A 19,062-nucleotide genomic window follows, 5' to 3' on the forward strand; every position below is an offset into this window, starting at 1 on the left:
AAAAAAAAAAAAGAAATACACAGAGGGATCAAATAAAGATATTTCCAAAGATGTAACAAAGATGTTTGTTTAAATACATACAGATTGTCCCCATGTTTAGCAGACAGGCAACCCCTACCTAAAAAATTGGAAAATGTAAGTTGCAGTTATATAAAATAATACTAGGATTAGAATTCCTGTCCTTAAAGCTGAAATCACTTATCTTGAATCCAGCACTTCATGAATGATAGAAGTACTTATATATAAAAAACAGACTTTGGCTTATATTAAATGTCATCTGATAAATTATAATTTTCAAGAATGATGTGCTAACAAGTTTTTATGTTATTTTAAAAAAGAAAAAAATACACATGGGAAATTGTACATAGTTAACTAGGAATTACAAGCTTCATGTGGAAAAATTTAATTACAGCAAAGAAAGGACATCCATTCATTACTGAGAACAAGCCAAGGTACAACATAAGCTATCAGTGAACTGCAGAGAGCAAAACGCTACAGAAAATGGAGCTTACAATTGAAGCAGTATTGGCAAATGCACACTGTCATTTCCCTCCATGGATTGGTAAACATTGACTTTAATATCATATATGACCTCAAAAGGAAGAACCGAGTTTCAGTGTGCCATTTTAAGAGTTTTCAGTTCCAGTAGAGTCAATCCTGATTGTTTAACCCATAAAACTAGAACCTTTAATTAACTTTTTCCCCCTCTCTAACAGCTGATAATTGAGGCAGTATACAAAAATAAAATTAGAGCAGTTTTCTTTGCAAAATTCAACCAAAATCTCCTATCCCATACTGTGGCTTCAGTATTTATTGGGATAAAAATAAACTTAAACCAGTCACCCGTGGCTCTTTCTGGTAAAGTCTTAGCGACCCACACAGGAGGCTGAGATCTGAGGATTGCTGTTCAAAGCCTGCTCAAGACAGAAATCCATGAGGCTCTCATCTATTACCCACCAAAAAAAAAAAAAAAAAAAAGCCCAAAGTGGACCCACGGCCCAAGTGGTAGAGTTCTAGTCTTGAACAAAAATTTCAGAGACAGCACCCAGGTCCTGAGTTCAAGTCCCAGGACAGCATGAAAAAAAAAAAAACTCATTTTTGTATTCTACTATTCTCTTTATTAAGTAGTGATCATATATGCTTAAACATTTAGCCTAGGTTTGCATTTTCAATATCATCACCCATTGCTAAGATTTTAGGCATGAGTGACTGATACAGGCTGTTTTTTGGTTTTGGCTTTGGGCAGTACTGGGATTTGAATTCAGGGCTTGTGATTCTTGGGTGGCACTCTTACCTCTGAGCCAAGCCTCTAACCCTGATTTTTACAGGTCCCCCCCCCAGCTGCCAGGTTGCACCTCACTTCCTGTCAGGGTGTGTGGTAGGTACAATCTACCAGGCTATGGGGTAGCTAGGGTGAAAGTCTCAGACCTCTGAGCCTAGCTCTTCATTGAGAAAGAGTCTCATAGACTTTTCTGCTCTAGCTAGCCTCAAACTTTGTTCCCAATAATCTCAGCTTCCTAGGTAGCTACAGGTGTGAGCCACTGGTGCCCACCTCACATCCTTATTTTAATTTTCCCTTCTTAATGGGGGGAAAGTTGGTACCATAACTAGCTGGATTAGTGTGAAAATATTTTAATTTCTTTATCGAGTTTAGGTTTTCCTGACCGTGGTCCCCACCACAATTTTTGTGTGTTTTCTAGAGTTGGCTTCCTTTATGTTTCTAGATTTTCTACCTATGTAAGATTCCTAATTATCTTGTTATGTCTTAATCAACAAAACCTTGATCACATGGTTTATCTAAACTGAATTATAAGAATCTGTATGATCTGAGCCAACTGTGTTAATTATGCATAGGAGTCAGATTGCCAGATCCTATGCTAGTCCTAGTTTTCATTTTGGAGAACCTCTCTACAGATTTCTGTAATGGCTTGATTAATTTTAGTCCCATCAACAATGAGTAAGGGTTCCTTTTGTCCACATCCTCAGACATGTGTTTTGTTGTTGTTGGTTTTTACTTTTCATTTTGTTGATAACATTCATTAAGTAGAATCTCAACAAAATGTTTTTTTTGTTGTTGTTGTTGTTTGTTTGTTTTCTTGTGCTGGTCCTGGAACTTGAATTCAGGGCCTTAGCACAGTCTCTGAGCTTTTTCACTCAAGACTGGTGCTCTACTACTTGATCCATAGCTCCACTTCTAGATTTTTGTTGGTTAATTGGAGATCAGAGTCTCATAGACTTTTCTGACTGGAATAGCTTTGAATCGCAACCCTCATCTCATTCAGCCTCATGAGTAGCTAGGATGACAAGCCTGAGCCACAATTCCTGACATTCAGTGAGTTTTGATTTATACTGCAAATCAAATTCTGATTGATAGCTAAAGAAGTTGAATTTTTGTATTTATTGGTCATTTATTTCTCTTCTTAAAAAATCAGTTCAGTTCATTTGTCCATTTATTGATGGCATTACTTATTCTTCAGTGTTCAAATGTTTCAGCTTTGTGTATTCTGGTGTCAATCTCCTGACAGAGAAATACCTGATGAGGCTTCTTTCCCATGAGGTTGTCTCCTCATTCAGGGAGCCATTTTCTTTGCTGTGTTGAAGCATTTAATTGGATATAGTCACATTTATCTATTCTTGGCAGTATTTCATTAATATTTGAATATTTGAATCTTATTCAGAAAGTCATGGACTACCTAGAATGTTTCTGCCTAGTAGTTTCAAAGTTTCTAATGTTAGGTTAAGGTCTTTGATTCATTTTGAGTTGATATTTATACAGGGTGAGAGATTATGATTTCAGTTCAGGTGTCTTTGTGTGGACATCCAGTCTTGCCAAGATGGCTTGTAAAAGAGGATTACCCTACATATTAAATTGGATATGACCCACACAGGGAAGTCTTTAAGATATATTAGCACTTTTTTTGTGTATGAGCTTTTTTTGCTCAAGACTAGAGCTAGATCTACCCCTTGTGCCACACCTTCACTTCAGGCTTTCTGGTGAGTAATTGTAGGTAAGAATCTCACAGACTTTTCCTGCCCCAGTTGGGTATGACTTGGAATCCTCAGATCTCAGCCTAGTGAGTAGCTAGGGTTACAGCCATGAACCACCAGAGCCCAACTATAAAAATTTTACCTCAAACCAGGAAATCCTCTCTAATTTTCTTTTTAGTTATGTCTTCAAAATTCTAGATCCATTTCTCATTCCTATATAGCTTCCTTGGGATACAAAGATACAAATGGTCTTTTGAGATAAAATATTTCAGTATTTTGAAAAGAATTTAACTACCAGAGAAAATGAGACTTTATATATCTGGAAGTATTAACTGCTGAATAATCTTTTCCGAGAGTGTTAGGTCCTATTTACATATGAAAGAGCTTGGTGCATTTGAATAACCAGTAAACTCTGCATGTATATTCTTAGTAATTGTTTGAGGGCATTTCTACAATTTACACCACTATAATTACTGTTAGGGAAATGAGTCCCCTCCCATATCTTAGTCCATTCCTTCCCTTCTCCACAGCTTAACATGTTCCCTTCCTAGGCAGCACTAGGCCCATGTAGTAAAGGCAGTAAGTAATCAACTTCCAACCCCTTCTACCTTGGGATGGCACTTCTCTGGGGCAGCTACCACCATAGAAGGCAACAAGAGCCCCTTAGAGTGACCTTCAGGTCTGGGCAGCTGCAGGATCCCTTATCTACTATTTGGACAGCAGCCATAAATCCTAGTCTTCCATGATGAAGCCCCTGGCCCACATGTCCACACCAGGGTCTCCACCTCCTAGCCCTTTCTAGCCCTTCCTAATATAGGTCACTCCAGACAATAGCCCCTCCTTATATAGGTCACTCCAGACAATAGCCCCTCCTTATATAGGTCACTCCAGACAATAGCCCGTACTTCTTTTCATTCCTCCCTTGTGAGAAGGAGTCTTGCCTGCCTCCTTTCCAGGCAATAAACCTTTCTTTGTTCTCTGTACCTGGATGTCTGCGTGGTTCTCTGGCAAAGTCTAAGTAATCTAGTTGAGCTAACAATTACAAATCTAGATAAAAAGAAAAACTTGACTATAAATATACTAATTTCTTTGCAAGCCTTGGTTTGCAATTTATCCATGAAATAGTGTACAAGATTGAAGCCAGAGGGTGCATAAAAGCCACATCACTTTTAAATTACCGTAAGCATTATCACTGGTTAGTTTAATTACAAGGTAAATGCTGGCAATAAAAATACAAACATAAGACAATTTCTGTTTTTAAATTAGAATTTGAGTTATGCTATAATCTGATTTAGATCTACAGCCTGAAACTTTATCAACCAAGTACTCAAAGGAAGCAGTCTTCTCTCTTTTTTTACTTCACATATGAAACAAAGAAGCCAAACAAATTGCAGCCTGTGGTCCAGTGAGAAGTCAGATGACACTTAATGGTCGCAACAAAATTGTAAGTAACTTTGTGAACATTCATAGCACTAGGAGGAAAAGCATTACACAAGGATTTGATTATGCTAAAAATTCATAGAAATGACTCATCTGATTTGAAATGATGAACTCTAAACATAGACTGGAAGAAAGGAATCAGACTTAAGAAACTAGGAGTTTAAGAAATTAGGGTCTAAACATTCTTCTCTGTGCATATACATATTAAATGAAACAAATGGTTTGCAAACACATATATGGAATCATTCACTTAAAATTTGTATTTAAAGCCAGGCACTTGTGGTTCAAGCCTGTCATCCTCGCTCCTCACGAAGCTGAGATTTGAGAATCTTCACTCTGGGCCAGCCCCCCAGGCAGGACAGTCTGTGAGACTCTTATCTCCAATTAGTCACCCAACAGCCAGGTGTGATGTTGGCTGAATGACACACAGATATTCAATTACTATCCTCCAGCCCTGAGCAACGCAAACCTTCTCCTAGAACCATATAATCGCGTGCCCTCACATATAAAGTATACATATTATCTCAGAATTATTAGTGGGATGGTCTTTTACTAGAAGAACAATCTAACACACAAAATCATCTGGGGTCTTTAGCTCCCTTTTCCTGTGCAGAGAACAGGAAATGTTTCTGTCTTTTTCTCAGTTCTCTCTATTTTCTCCAGTTACATGAAAATAAATCTTTATTAAAACAAAAAATCAGATGAGGTGTCTCACTCTGACATGGACTATCAGACTGAATAGTAGGAACATTTGCTTTGTCAGCATTCTACTACTAAACATTCTTTCAGTACCCACAAAGCCAGTTTCCCCTGCAGTAGTCTGTGCAATTCTGAAGGTCCAGAAATCCCAGAGCCTCTTGATGAGCTTTTAAATAACAACAGAAACTTCCCATTCTAGTTAGGCACCATTGGCTCTGGCCAGTAATCCTAGCTACTCAAGAGGCTGAGAATTTCAATTCAAAGCCAGTCTGAGCAGGAAAGTCCGCGAGACTCTTATCTCCAATTAACCAGCAATAAGCCAAAAGTGGAATTATAGCTCAAGGGGTAGAGCACTAGCCTTGAGCAAAAAAGCCCAAAAATTGCATCTAGGCTCTGACTTCAAGGTCCAGGATCATCAGAGAAAATATCCATTCTATTCAAAATTGTAAGCTTGGTGAACTAGTTACATGTAAGCCCTGCAATCTAAAGCCTTGTATAAAAATCTTTTTTCTATAATTATTATTGTCTGAATTGTCTCACTTGTAAAGTAATATTGATTACACCATACTGATCTTAACAGGATATTTTGAGTCTTAATGTAAGGCTGTAAAAAGAAAGTCTTTTCTTAAAGAGGCTGATGTTTAACACTAAAAATGTCATCATTATCATCATCATCATCATCATTATTATTATTTGTGTGTGTGTGTGTGTGTGTGTGTGTGTATGTGTGAATTCTGCATGATTCTAGGACAGTGTGAGCATGTACTTGTCAGGATAACATTTTGTAATATATTTTAAAAGTTTTGACACTCAAACATTCTGCTCCTTCCAATATCAGATGATATAAAAGCTGTCTTTTGACAAGTTGACTGTTCAACAAATATGCGGTTTATATATTGAAATGAACCTGCATCTTCAATGTAGACCTTGAATGAGGTTTTCATTTCTGGCATAAAAATACCCTAATAACCAGGTGATAGTGGATCATTGCTGTAGGAGACTGAGATCTAAGGATCCTGGTACAAAGCCAGTCAGGCAGGAAAGCCCATGAGACTCTTATTTCCAATTAACCAGCAAAAAACTGGAAGTGAAGCTGTGGGTACAAGCCTTGAGCAAAAATGCTCAGGAACAGCATCTAGACCCTGAGTTCATCCCAGAACCAGAACAACAACAAAAAATAAAATCAATGCAACTTACCATACCAATTTTATAAATATATATTATGCATAATATAAAACTATGTATAATACATAAGGTATGCTATATGTAATAAAGCTATATAATAATATGGTATATAATTTATAATTTATTTTTATTATAAATCTAATAATTTAACCTTAAATTATGAATATTGTAATGGGGAATTCAATATGCCGTGTTACTCAAAAATGGATAAATATTTAGTTTTTTACATGAGTCAAATTTAGGGTAAGAGGGAAGAAAAAAGGAAGGAAGATTTAACAATAGGAATAAAAGATATTGCTTTTCAATATATTAGAAGAAATGAAAGAAGAATTAATATCCTACTTAGCATGTTTGTGTGCATCTGTGTATTTCTCTCTGTGTGTGAATTATATATTTGTAGCTATTAATGAGAGGGAGAGAAGGGTGCAGGGACCTAGAAAGATACTGGTTGGCTGAAGCATTTAGGAGAATGTTACACCATCTCAGATATTAGGACCAACGTAGATAGCTTAAGATTAGTATCTTTCAACCATTTAACAATAAGGGTGAGATTTAGGTGAGTTATCTCAGAGCATATAACCATTATTCATCAGTGTTCATAAATGCGAGCAGAGTTTAGTTTAAACAGCAATAGCATTTATGTGTGCTGAGATATTGATTTATTGGGATACTTTCTTATAGAACAAAATTTTTATAATTCCTTAATGTAAGAGTTCTGGATAAACTCGTCTTTGCAGATGATCTTGAACTTCAAGGAATACAAAGAGGTCCTTGTAGTAAATATACAGAGAGTGATCGGCACTTAATAAAATGGCCAGAATTCTGACAGTGTTCCTATTTTCCTTTTTGTTAAAAATTAATTCTATCTCTGAATTATTTCCTTAGGCTTTGTAACACTTCCATTTGCCAAGTTTGTTATTTCCTTTCAGTTTTTTTATAATTTTATTTTTTTAATTGAGATTAGGTGATTACATAAATTTCACATATTTCACAGTATTGTGGAATAGTGATATTTACTTAAAGTCACAAACACATTTTAACCTTCACAAGGCAAATTGTCATTAGCATGGTCTATAAAGTTTGTGAATTCTATGAGCTTTGACAATACAATTATTTCTTCCACATCAGGTGAGATTTACATTCCCTCTCATTCCTCCTTTCCAATCTAATTTATAATTTATAATATATAATATGTAATGTATAATATACATACAATGTATATAGTGACAGAATTGATCATATTTAAACATTTTCTCTCAACATTTTCAAATGAGAGTATGTTCAGTTTTACCCAATGAACTCATTTAAAATCCTAGAAGTTGCCCTCATCCAGTTTACAACAATAATGAGCAGCAATTCATTTATATCAATTTTTAGGAATCACAAAAGTCGTAGTTCATTGTCCTCACTTTCATAAATGCTTCTTCTCTTTGGAAACCAGAACTTGAAGTTTTCAGAACAGACTTGAGTAAAACTTCATAACTTGTGTGGTTTTTCTACAGATGGAGGTGAGTTGTCAGATCATTTCTTTAAAAAGTCTGGGTTTTCAGGATAACTAAACTGAAGACTGGTGGGGGGGGAAATCTTACAAAAAAATACATGTTTCTTTGTACTGTACAATCCTTAAACAACAGAAAACTCTCACAATCCCTTCTTAATTAGTTTAATTAGTTGGTCTGTTCAATTAGTCCAATGACAGAAGCATTTAGTTGCCAGAAGAAAGTAGATTTAAAGGTAATCTGTCATAGTCTCTTTATTTCAAGACTAATTATTGTTCTACTTTAGATACTAAAGCATCATGACACAATTTTTGAACAAAAATATGTTCTAAATGTCCTGAAATGTTAAAATTGGATAGTTCCTCAGACTACACCTGTAACTCCATTCACTATTTTGTTTGTAGTGGATCATGGGGCTTGAACTCAGGGCCTGGGCACTGTCCCTGAGTTCTTTTGTTCAAGGCTAGCGCTCTACCACTTGAGCCACAGCTGACTTCTGGTTTTCTGTTGGTTCATTGGAGATAAGAGTCTCAGGGACTTTCCTGCCTAGGCTGGCTTTGAACAGTGATTCTCGGATCTCAGTTTAAGTAGCTGGGATTATAGGTGTCAGCTACCTGTGTCTGGCTTCCGTTCACTTTTTTAATTTTAGGATGGACATACTTGGAGAAACACATAGGTTAAAATCTCATCTTTACTACTTGCATGATTTAAGAAATCCTTTTTATTCTCTAACTTATTTCCTTTTGTAATCTGGGAGTTTCTTCTTTTAGATTGTTGTGAGAGACTGAATATTTTTTTAAAAATATAGTACAACTCATAATCAAAATTCTAGTGGAGTCAGTTGAGTAACATCTAAACAAAATAATCTAGGTGACATGCCTGACCCTGCCCAATTCTGCAGGACACTTTCCTAAATTTAAAGTGTTCTTTCTTATTCATTAAATCTTGGTAGCTGAAAGCCAGCTATGTCACCAGGTCTGAAGGAAACCAAATAGAGCTGTGATTCATTCATGATAAACCACTTACTGAATGAAATACAGTATTGTCTGATTTATTAAATTGTATTACACAATTCTGGCTGTATAATTAGAACAATCAGAACACTAAATTATAACTGAACTTTTCCAACTGACTCACTGACCTACTCATCACAAGCCTACTCTTTACTTTTCAGTAATGAATAACACAGCACTATTTTGGAATGTTCTAGATTAATGTAGTTTTAGATATTACCAAAGTAGGGTTTATATGATTGATACACATATTGTTTGCCTCTAGCAGACATTGTTGCAATATGTGGTGGTTTTTTGTTGGTGGTGGTGTTTTGTTTTTGTTCTGGGTTTTATTTTGTTTTTGTTTTTAAATGTTAGGCCTGGGACTTGAATTCAGTGCCTAGGTGCTGTTTCTGAACTTTTGTGTTCAAGGCTAGTGTTCTACCTCTTGAGCCACAGCTCCACTTCCAGCTTTTTTTTTTTTTAGTTAATTGGTGATAAAGAGTCTCACAAGCTTTCCCGCACAGGTTGGCTTCAAATAATGATCCTCAGATCTCAGCCTCCTGAGTATCTAGGATTATAGCCACTGGCATAGGAGGTAATCTGTGTTTTAATGACATGGGAATCTGGGCAGAACTATCACTTCTTACCATAGGTAAGGAAATTCCTTTTGGGCACAAATTCCCAGTACATCTATTTGGCTGTCATTCACAATTGTGTTCTTGATAAATGAAATAGAAGCCCAAACCTGACAGAATAAAGAACCAACAAGGTGTGTCAATTGTATTCTACAGCTATGAGGATGCAAATGTTGTCATAGGGGAGACAGGGGATGTGAAGCTGAAAGTCCAGTTTTCTGTGCACCATAAGAATAAAACCAATGTCACAGAGGCAAGAGTCTTGTTAAGAAAGCTCATGAGAAGTGTGTATTGCTCAGAGAGAACTTGTTGCAATTTGGGGAAATTAAAAAAGGTATCAAAAGGAACTCTAGAAAATGGAAACAAGAGGTTTTTTTCTTTGTCATTGTTTTCATTTTCTTTTGTTTTTTTGTCTGATTTGTTTGCTTATATGTATTTGCAAGGGTAATGAGGCACAGAAATGGAGGGACAAAGGGTGAACAAATGTAGCAGTGGTACTCACTAGACACAATGTGGAAAATGAACTATACAACTCCTGGGTGGTGATGGGAGGGAAAAACTGGGAGAGAGTGAAGGAAGGAGTGGCATTGTAATCCTTACCTGACTTATGTAACTGGAATCACTCCGTGCATTACCTTTATAATAACAATAAAAACTAAAAATAATTGAATCAGGAGATACTAATAAGCCATGTCTAAGGCAAACCCATACGGAAATGAAGGACTTTACCAATTGCCATTTCCATTCATCTCCTAGCTTCTTTTTCTTTTTTTTTTACAACATCAAATAACTCAAATTAAGGCTTCTTCAGTGATCCATTCACTTATTGATTTGTTCCTTCATCCATTTGCTCTTTTAATAAATGACTTTTTGAATGAATTCCTTTTTTTAAGTGTTACTTTTTTATTGTGAAAATACTGTACGGAGGGGTTACAATTACATGGGCAAGATAACGAGTATATTTCTTATCAAACATTGTAGCCTCCTCTTTTGTTTCTCCTTCCCATCCCATCCTCCCCCTACCCCCCCACCCAACCCTCCTCCAGAAAGAATGACATTGTCCCATTTGTTAGGAAATGGGAAGACTTTGAAAAAATTATATTAAGTGAAGTAAGCCAGGCCCAAAGAAACATAGATCCCATGATTTCCCTTATTTGTAATAACTAGTATATGTCTGAGTCAAGCAGAAAAGGTCAGTTAAGTTGATGTTAGGGAATTGAACCCTAAGATATGTATTCAAATTTTTTTTCTTTCATGAGATTGTTTCTAACACATTTATAAGTGTTACTTTTTATTGTTTTTATAAAGGTGATGTAGAGAGGGATTCCAATTATGTAACTCAGATAAAGAGTACATTTCTTTTTGGACAGTGTTACCCCTTCCCTTGCTATCTCCCAGTTTCCCCCTCTCATAAGTTGTATAGTTCAACTTAGTGTCTAGTGAGGACCACTGCTGCATCTACTCACCCTTTGTTCCCCCATTTCTGTGTCCCCTCCTTACCTTCCCAAAGACAGATAAATAGAAAAGACGAAAAGAAAAGAACACAACAACAACAAAGAAAAATAAAACACCTCTCATTTCCATTTTCTGGAGTATATTTTGATGAGTACTGTTCTATATGATCAGAGGTACCTGGAATGTCTTTTTTCCTCCACTTTTTTCCTTCATCTTCAGTGGCTTCAGAGGAAGACACTCAAGGGTTTCTTCATACTGACACACTGACCCGAGCACTTTCATCTTTGCCAACTAACAATTTCAAGTGGGCAAAGTAAGTCTAAGGGCTCCAGGCTCTACCCTATGCATCCAACACACCACAGAGAAAAGAGACAATTGGCCCCATGAGCATCTCTCAGGCCCCCACTCTTCTCTGGCTGGTTAACAGGAAAATCTGCTGCCAGTCCTCTCCTCCAGTTCAAGTCTGCTCAAGCCTCCTGAGACCCGGTGGGACGGTCCCAGAGGACGGCTTCTCTTCTGCCTGTGAGTAATTCTTTCCAGCCACAAGTAAGATTCTTTTGGATGGCCCAGGACCTTGATAATTTATGTTAAGTTATGCTATTCTATTCCTTTCAGGTCCCAGCATGAGTGGAGCCATTTAAATTTCCTTCCTGTTGATTCCTTCCAACCCATGTGGCAGATTTATGAGTTTCTTAAAATAGATGCTCCTTGCAAATGATAAACCTTTCATCAGTGGCCATTTGGGGCTCATCAGTTATCACATGGGTTGTGTTATTTTGTAAAAATTGCCTCACGAATAATACTGGGGTGATTGTTTACCATCATCAGTTCATTGGGTCTATTGGCTGAGCTTTAGAAATATGAATTGAATCACTTGACTTGTACTCGAGACAAACTTCCAGTGAGGAGTTAGTGTTCAGAAGAAAAGCTAAGGGGGAAAATTTTTTTTTGAATTTTGGGAACAAGACTAATTAGGATATGTAGGCTGTATGTTCTTTATTTAAAAATTATATGTTATAAAGCTAATTTGTTTTAGTACCCATTTTTGGGAAGTCTGGCAAATGGATAGATCCACATGCCTGCCACTCCCACTATCTCCCAAATTAAGATGATTGAAAAGAAGTGGATCACTCACCTTTCTCCCCTCTCTAGGTGTGTGTATGTGTGTGTGTGTGTGTGTGTGTGTGTGTGTTTTGCCTTTTTGTAGTCAAACCAAGTCTCCCCCAACCACAATTCTTGGCAACAACTGTGTGATTTCGGCCCCCGATAGTTTTATTTTTTTCAAATTGCCCTATAAGTGGCATCATCCTGTCTTGCCTTTTGCCTGTGGAGGACTTTTTCCAAACACAGAAAAAAGTGTGTCTTTGCCCACATGCATTGTACATCAGCGGCCTGTCTTTTCTGCTGCTGACTTATATAACTGAGTGATATAGCTACAGTTCAGTGGATTGCTTTCCCAGTTGACAGTTACTAGAATTTTATGTTTTGGAATGATATTATGAATAAAACTCTTTTAAAAATCCATTTATAGTTCTGATGTGGACCCAAGAATTTTATTTGTTTTTAACTTTTATCACTATAAAGTACTCATACAAATGTGATAGTGGTAACATGTATAGAAAATACTTGAGGCAGTGGTGCTGTGACTCAAGTAGTGGAGCGCTAGCCTTGAGCACAAAGAGGCTCAGGGACATCACCCAGGCCCCAAGGTCAAGCCCCACAACCACCACCACCACCAACAAATCTTGAATCAAATTCACTGCGATTATATAAATTTATGTGCGTGCATGCACACATGCGTGCCTACACTAGGTCTTGAACTCAGGGCCTGAGTGCTGTCCCTGAGCTTATTCCACTCAAGGATGTCACTCTACCACTTGAGCTGCACTTCTGACTTTTTGCTGATTAATTGGAGATGAGAATATCAGTGGCTTTTCTGGACATTCCTGCATTGGGATGGCTTTGAACCTCTGTACTCGGTTCTCAGCCTCCTGAGTAGCAAGAATTACAGGTGCAAGCCACTTGAGCTTATATTACATTTTCTTATTTCCTCTCTCTCACTTCACTCAGTGTGTGTGTGTGTGTGTGTGTGTGTGTGTGTGTGTGTGTGTGTGAATCCAGGGGTTGAACTCAGAGCCTGGATGTTGTCCCTCAGCATTTTTGCCCAAGGCTAGGTTGCTATCACTTGAGACACGGGTCCTTTTTCAGTCTGTTTGCTGGTTCATTGAGGTGAGAATCTCAGTAACTTTACTGAGGGCTCCAAACTACAGTCCTCAGATGTTAACCTCCTGAGGAACTAGGATTATGTGCGTAAACCACCAGCACCTCCTCTTCTTTTTGAACAAATTATGGTGAGTTTCCATAGGCTATTTTCAATCAATATGATATATATATCTATATATATATGTACACACACACACATATGTAGAATGAATTTCACACTTGGGTCATTCTCTTCTTTCTCCCTCCCTCCCCTACTTCCCTCTCCAAGTAGCCCCCCTTTTCACAGTTATATCGTTATGTTCTTAAATTATATTCATGAAAACATTCAATATTTGTCTTTCAGAGCTTGGCTTATCTTGCTTAACAGGATGGATCTCCACTTACATCTATTTTCTTGCAAATGACATAATTTCATTCCCATTTATAACACTCCATTGGATATAGGGACCACTTTTTAGATCCAGTCATTGGTTATTGGGTAGCTATGTTGATTCCATATCTTGGCTATTGTAACTAGTGCTGTTATAAACAGGGATGTTCCATGTTAATGATTTACATTTCTTTGGATATGAATTCATCCATTAGTATGTAATAAACCAGGATCATTATTATTGTTTTGTTATTATTATTATTTTGATAGTCCTGGTGCTTGAACTCAAGGCCTGGGCACTGAGGTTCTTTTGCTCAAGGCTAACACTCTACCATGTGAGCCACGGCAACACTTCTGGCCTTTTCTGTTTATATGGTACTGAGAAATTGAACCCAGAGCTTCATGCTTGCTAGGCAAACATTTTACCACTAAGCCACATTCACAGCCAATAAAGCAGGATTGTATATTCTTAGTTTCTTTAGGAATCGCCACATTGTGCCAAAGTGGCACCAATAGTGTATGAGGATTCCTTTACCTAGCATCTTCAACAGTGTTTGTTTGTTTCCTTAATGATGGCCTCTGTGACTAGGGTGAGATGGAATCTTAGCATAATTATTATTTTTCAATTCCTTTATGACTAAGGATGTTGAGTATTTCTTCATGTATTTATTAACTATTTGTATGTCTTCTTTTGAGAATGGTGTTCTCCATTTGCTTGCCACTTATCAATTATATTCTTTGTTCTTTTGTTGTTTAATTTTTTGAGCTCTTTGTATATTCTGGACATTGATCCTACAAAGAATAATTTGTAAACCCTTTTTTCCCCAATCTGTGACTATCTTTTGATTCTGCAAATTGTTGTGTTTTTTTTGGGGGGAAGGGGGTCTGGTCGCAGGGCCTGAACTCTGGACCTGGGCTCTGTCCCTCAGCTCTTCAACTCAAGTCCAGCGCTCTACCACTTGAGCCACAGTGCCACTTCCAGCTTTTTTCTTTTTGCTTATGTGGTGCTGAGGAATTGAACCCAGGGCCTCAGGCTTTCAAGGCAAGTGCTCTACCACTGAGCCACCTTCCCAGCCCTGCAAATTGTTTCTATAGATGTACAGAGGCTTTCTAATTAGACACAGTTCCATTTTTTTAAATAGAGTAATTGGAGTCATATTTGGGAATTCATTTCCTCTGCCTATTCCTTATAATTTTATGATGCTGTTTCCCTATTTCAGATTTTATATTAAAGTCTTTAAGACTAAAGACACAAAAATACCTTTACTTTCAATGTATCTTAGACAGGGACAGCATTTCTCAGTATTTTACGTGGGGACATCTAGCTTTTCCAACACTATTAGTTGGAAAATTAGCAAAATATTGTCTCTAACAAATGGCCTTGGGTCCTTTGTGAAAGTTCAGATGCCTGCCAGGCGCCAGTGGCTCATCCTATAAACCTAGCTACTCAGGAGGCTGAGATCTGAGGATCACAGTTCAAAGCCAGCTCGGGCACAAAAGTTTATGAGTCTCTTATCTCTAATAAACCACTCAGAAAACCAGAAGAGGTGCTGTGGCTCAAATGGTATAGTGCTAGCCTTGAGCTGAAGAGCTGAGGAACAGTGCCCAGAGCCAGAGTTCAAGCCCCACAACTGAAAAAAAAAAAAAGTTCAGATGCCTGTACCTTTGTGCACTTATTCCTTGAGTTTCTTATAGTTCAAGAAAGAAGTTCATGTTTATTTGTCAGTCTCTGTGTTTTAGTGCTGGTAACATGCTGTTTTTGTTACTATAGTTCTGTAGTATAATTTGAGTCAGATTTTGTGATTCCTGTAGTGCTACTCTGTTCACTCAAGATTGCTTTGGACTTTCTGGTGGTTTTTTTATGCTTCTGGATACATTTTGCATAAATTTTTCTGGGGCCAGTGTATTACATCTCATTTGACAATATGATCATTTATACAATATAATATCTGCCAGGCTATGAACATGGGAGGTATTTCCTTCTTCCAGCTCTATTTCAGCAGATCCTGTTAGTCTGAAAATTAATCCATTTCTTCTAGATCTTCCAGTTTATGACTGTATACATTTTCACCATATTATCTGATGATATTCTGAATCTCATGGGTATTGTTATACCTGTTTTCTCATCTCTGATTTTATTAATTTGGGTCTTATCTCTCTTTGTCACTCTTGTTTATTTTTTCAAAGAATAAGATTTTTGTTTAATTAACTGTATTATTTTTAATCTTCAGTTTCATTAACTTCTGTCCTGTTATTCTTTCTTTCTGCCTAATATTGTCAAACACTTTTGTGTTTGGCATATTGTTATTTTTCAAAGACCTTGAGTATATAATCACATTGTTTATTTAGGCTCTTCAATTTTTTAATGTAAGTAACCATAGCTATTCATTTTCCTGTTAGAACTATCTTAACTGTGCCCCAAAAGTTCTAGTAAGTGATGTTTTCACTTTTATTTGATCCGAAGAGGCTTTTAAATTCTCTTTATTTCTTTGATAGTTCACTCATCGTTAGCAGTTTTGTTCTTAGCCCTTTAATGTATTCATAGCTATAAAACCATTGATCTGCTTGATATGAATTCAGCTACTTTGGCAAATTTTTTTCTGTTTGTACTATTGGTTCTTTGACTTGACTATGCTTTTCTTTACTACTTTCTCATAGGATACTAATGAATCTTTACATTTATATATGTATATATATATACATTTATATATATACATTTATATATATATATATATAATTTTTCACTTAATGCTTTTCAGTGGTTCTGTGCCCTAGGGAATTTGGAGAAAAGTTGGGATGCTGTTCATGGTGTACCATTTCTACTTTTCCCATCACACTCTCCTGCACAGTATGCTTAGTTAGTATTGACTCTTTTGCTTCACTGATCTTTACTGAAATCAGAGGTAATGGTGGCTTTGTTCCTTGCTCTCTTCCTGAATAACCCAAGTATGCCACCATCATAAGAGGTAGAGGGCTTATCCCTAAGGCACAGAAAGATGGAGCTTTCTTTTTGCAGTATTTCACAGTGTTTTGCAGTATTTCACAGTGTCTATTTGCTTCTAGCCTCCACTTAGAAACTTTTACCTCACCTGAAAGGAGTGGCAATTTCATAGCTTTTTTTTTGGGGGGGGTAGTATTTATGTCCTAACTCTTTTCATGGGCTAGGTATTTGATATTAAAAATATTTATCTGATTCTACTGTGATATCATTTGTGTGGGAGAAAAAGATGATGTCTTCACTGTAAGGAAATTTTAAAAAATGGTTGGTATGGCAAAATATGAAACTTTTAACTTTTATACCTTAGAATTCATTTCTTGCAGGACCTTTCTCTCTCTCTCTCTCTTTTTCTCTCTGACTCTGCTACTGACTGTCACTCTTTCTTTCTGTTCTTTCTCTCATCAATCAAAGAACAGAGCCAATTGAACTGTAGAAACTCAGTAATATTTCTTGAGTAAATAAATTAGAAAAAGTAAGATAATTGGTAGGGAAAGAAGGAATGGCTTGATTTATCTGACATATATCATAAGGTGTGTTTGGCAGACACACGGACAGGAGAAGATAATGTTCAGGTCAAGAACAATGGATATTTTTATAATATCATTGTTCTAAAAACATTATTATACTGCTAGTGGAGATTTCTTTCATCTTATGATCTTTTTATTTGATTCATATTATTTCTGAATTTATAAGAGTTGTAACATATAGTTAGCATCAAGTAGATTGCTAGGATCTAGGGACAAAAAGTAGAAGTGTAAATTCCAACATTCTGCCATTGTTTCTCTTTTGTGAGCTGAAAATCTGTGTTGTCTGAGGCCAGCTAGAACCCCACCCAGAATTGTGGTTGGCATATTTGATTTATAGAATGAATAATAAGAACAGACTAACAAAGATGGATGAAGGCCTAGAAGCATATACTACTTGAAAAGTAAATCTATTTAGATCCACACACTGTTCTGTTTTATGGCCTAGACAAGGAAAAACAGATCTTCATTTCACATGGGATGTAATATCTGGCAATTTTACCCTCATTTATACAGCTTCAGCAAACTGTAATTCAAGACTGGCATGATTTCAGTGGGGTTAGCTTCCTAAGAAGAGTTTCTTTTTTTAAGTTTTATTTATATTTTTGGTACCACACTGGGAAGTGTCCTTGGTGCTTTGTTTCTCAAAGGCAGGATCAGAGCTCAGATCAAGAAAGACCTGAAATTTGACCCCTTGAAATAGTCAAGTTACCTAGAGCTTCTATGTGGAGAATGCTCAAATCATGAAGCCTCACAGTTGTGTAGAAAAGGTAACATTTAAAACTCTTCTCCATGAGAAGATTAATCTAACAGCCAGTGGAGGTAATATTATAGTAAAAAAAAAGAGTCATGACTGTTTGTTTGGTGTGTCGGTGAGATCTCATGTCAGATAGAAGTAATCCAGTTCAAAGCCTGAACCCACTCTGTTTATTCTTGGCTCTAGCCCAGACAGGCCATTGGCAATTAAGGGAAAATACTACTTTCCCTCTTATGTATCCTGTGCATGCATCATGCTACAAAATAATTCATGCCACAACCACATCAAGAACTTTTATTTTTACTTGGCCTTCTTATACTCAACATTTGGTAAATTATAATCTAAGTCTTTCATAAACATTTTCTAAAAATATAAACTAGCAACTCTCCTAAGAAATAGCCTTGCCAAAATAGGTCATTTTCCCCCTTCAAAATGTAATAGATTTCAGAAAATGGATATTTCTCTAAAGCTTAAAGTAGGATTTTTTGACATTACAAATGCTCCCCTATTGAAAAAATTGTCTATGGAGAAAAAAAAAGATTAGGTAATATCATATCATATGTGAATTTTTAATTTCCTCTACCAAGTATTTTAAATGACTCAATTAAATGAATTTTAGATAGTTTATAAAATCGTGAAAAAAAGGTAAAAACTAAATTTGTACTATGTTGGAAATGATCTTTACAACATGGGGAAAAGAGAGAGAGGGAAAGGATAGTAGGGAAAAAAAGGAGGGGTAGCAATGTTCAACAAGAAATGTACTCATTACCTTACTCATGTAACTGTAACCCCTCTGTACAGCATCCTTACAATAAAATAAACTTAAAAAAACTAAATTCATGGTTATGTAATATCTCTCAGTCAGGGTTGTTTAGGAAGACAGAAGCTGCACTAGGTATATGATAATGAAAAAGTTGAATTTATAATTAAGTGCTTATGCTATTGGGATGAGACACATCAGAAAAGCCATGATTGGAGTTTGGATGTGGGCAGACGATACTACAGATCAGTGGTCCTTGAGTAGTGCTCACTTTTGTTTGCCTTTGAACACGCAGCAGTGCCTGGGACATTATTGATTGTCATTAGTTTTGTAGGAGTGGTTTCCTTGGCTTGTCAGTTCAGTGACGCTGGGGGTAGATTGAGATGAAAAAGAAAGCTGGGCGCTGGTGGCTCATGCTTTTATTTTTTTTTATATTAAATTTTATTTTATTTGTGAACATACTGTACAGAGGGGTTACAATTGCATGGGCAGGATAATGCGTACATTTCTTACCAAGCATTGCAGCCTCCTCCT

Source organism: Dipodomys ordii, unplaced genomic scaffold (genome assembly GCF_000151885.1).
Source record: "Dipodomys ordii isolate 6190 unplaced genomic scaffold, Dord_2.0 Scaffold60, whole genome shotgun sequence".
Taxonomy (NCBI): Eukaryota; Metazoa; Chordata; class Mammalia; order Rodentia; family Heteromyidae; genus Dipodomys; species Dipodomys ordii.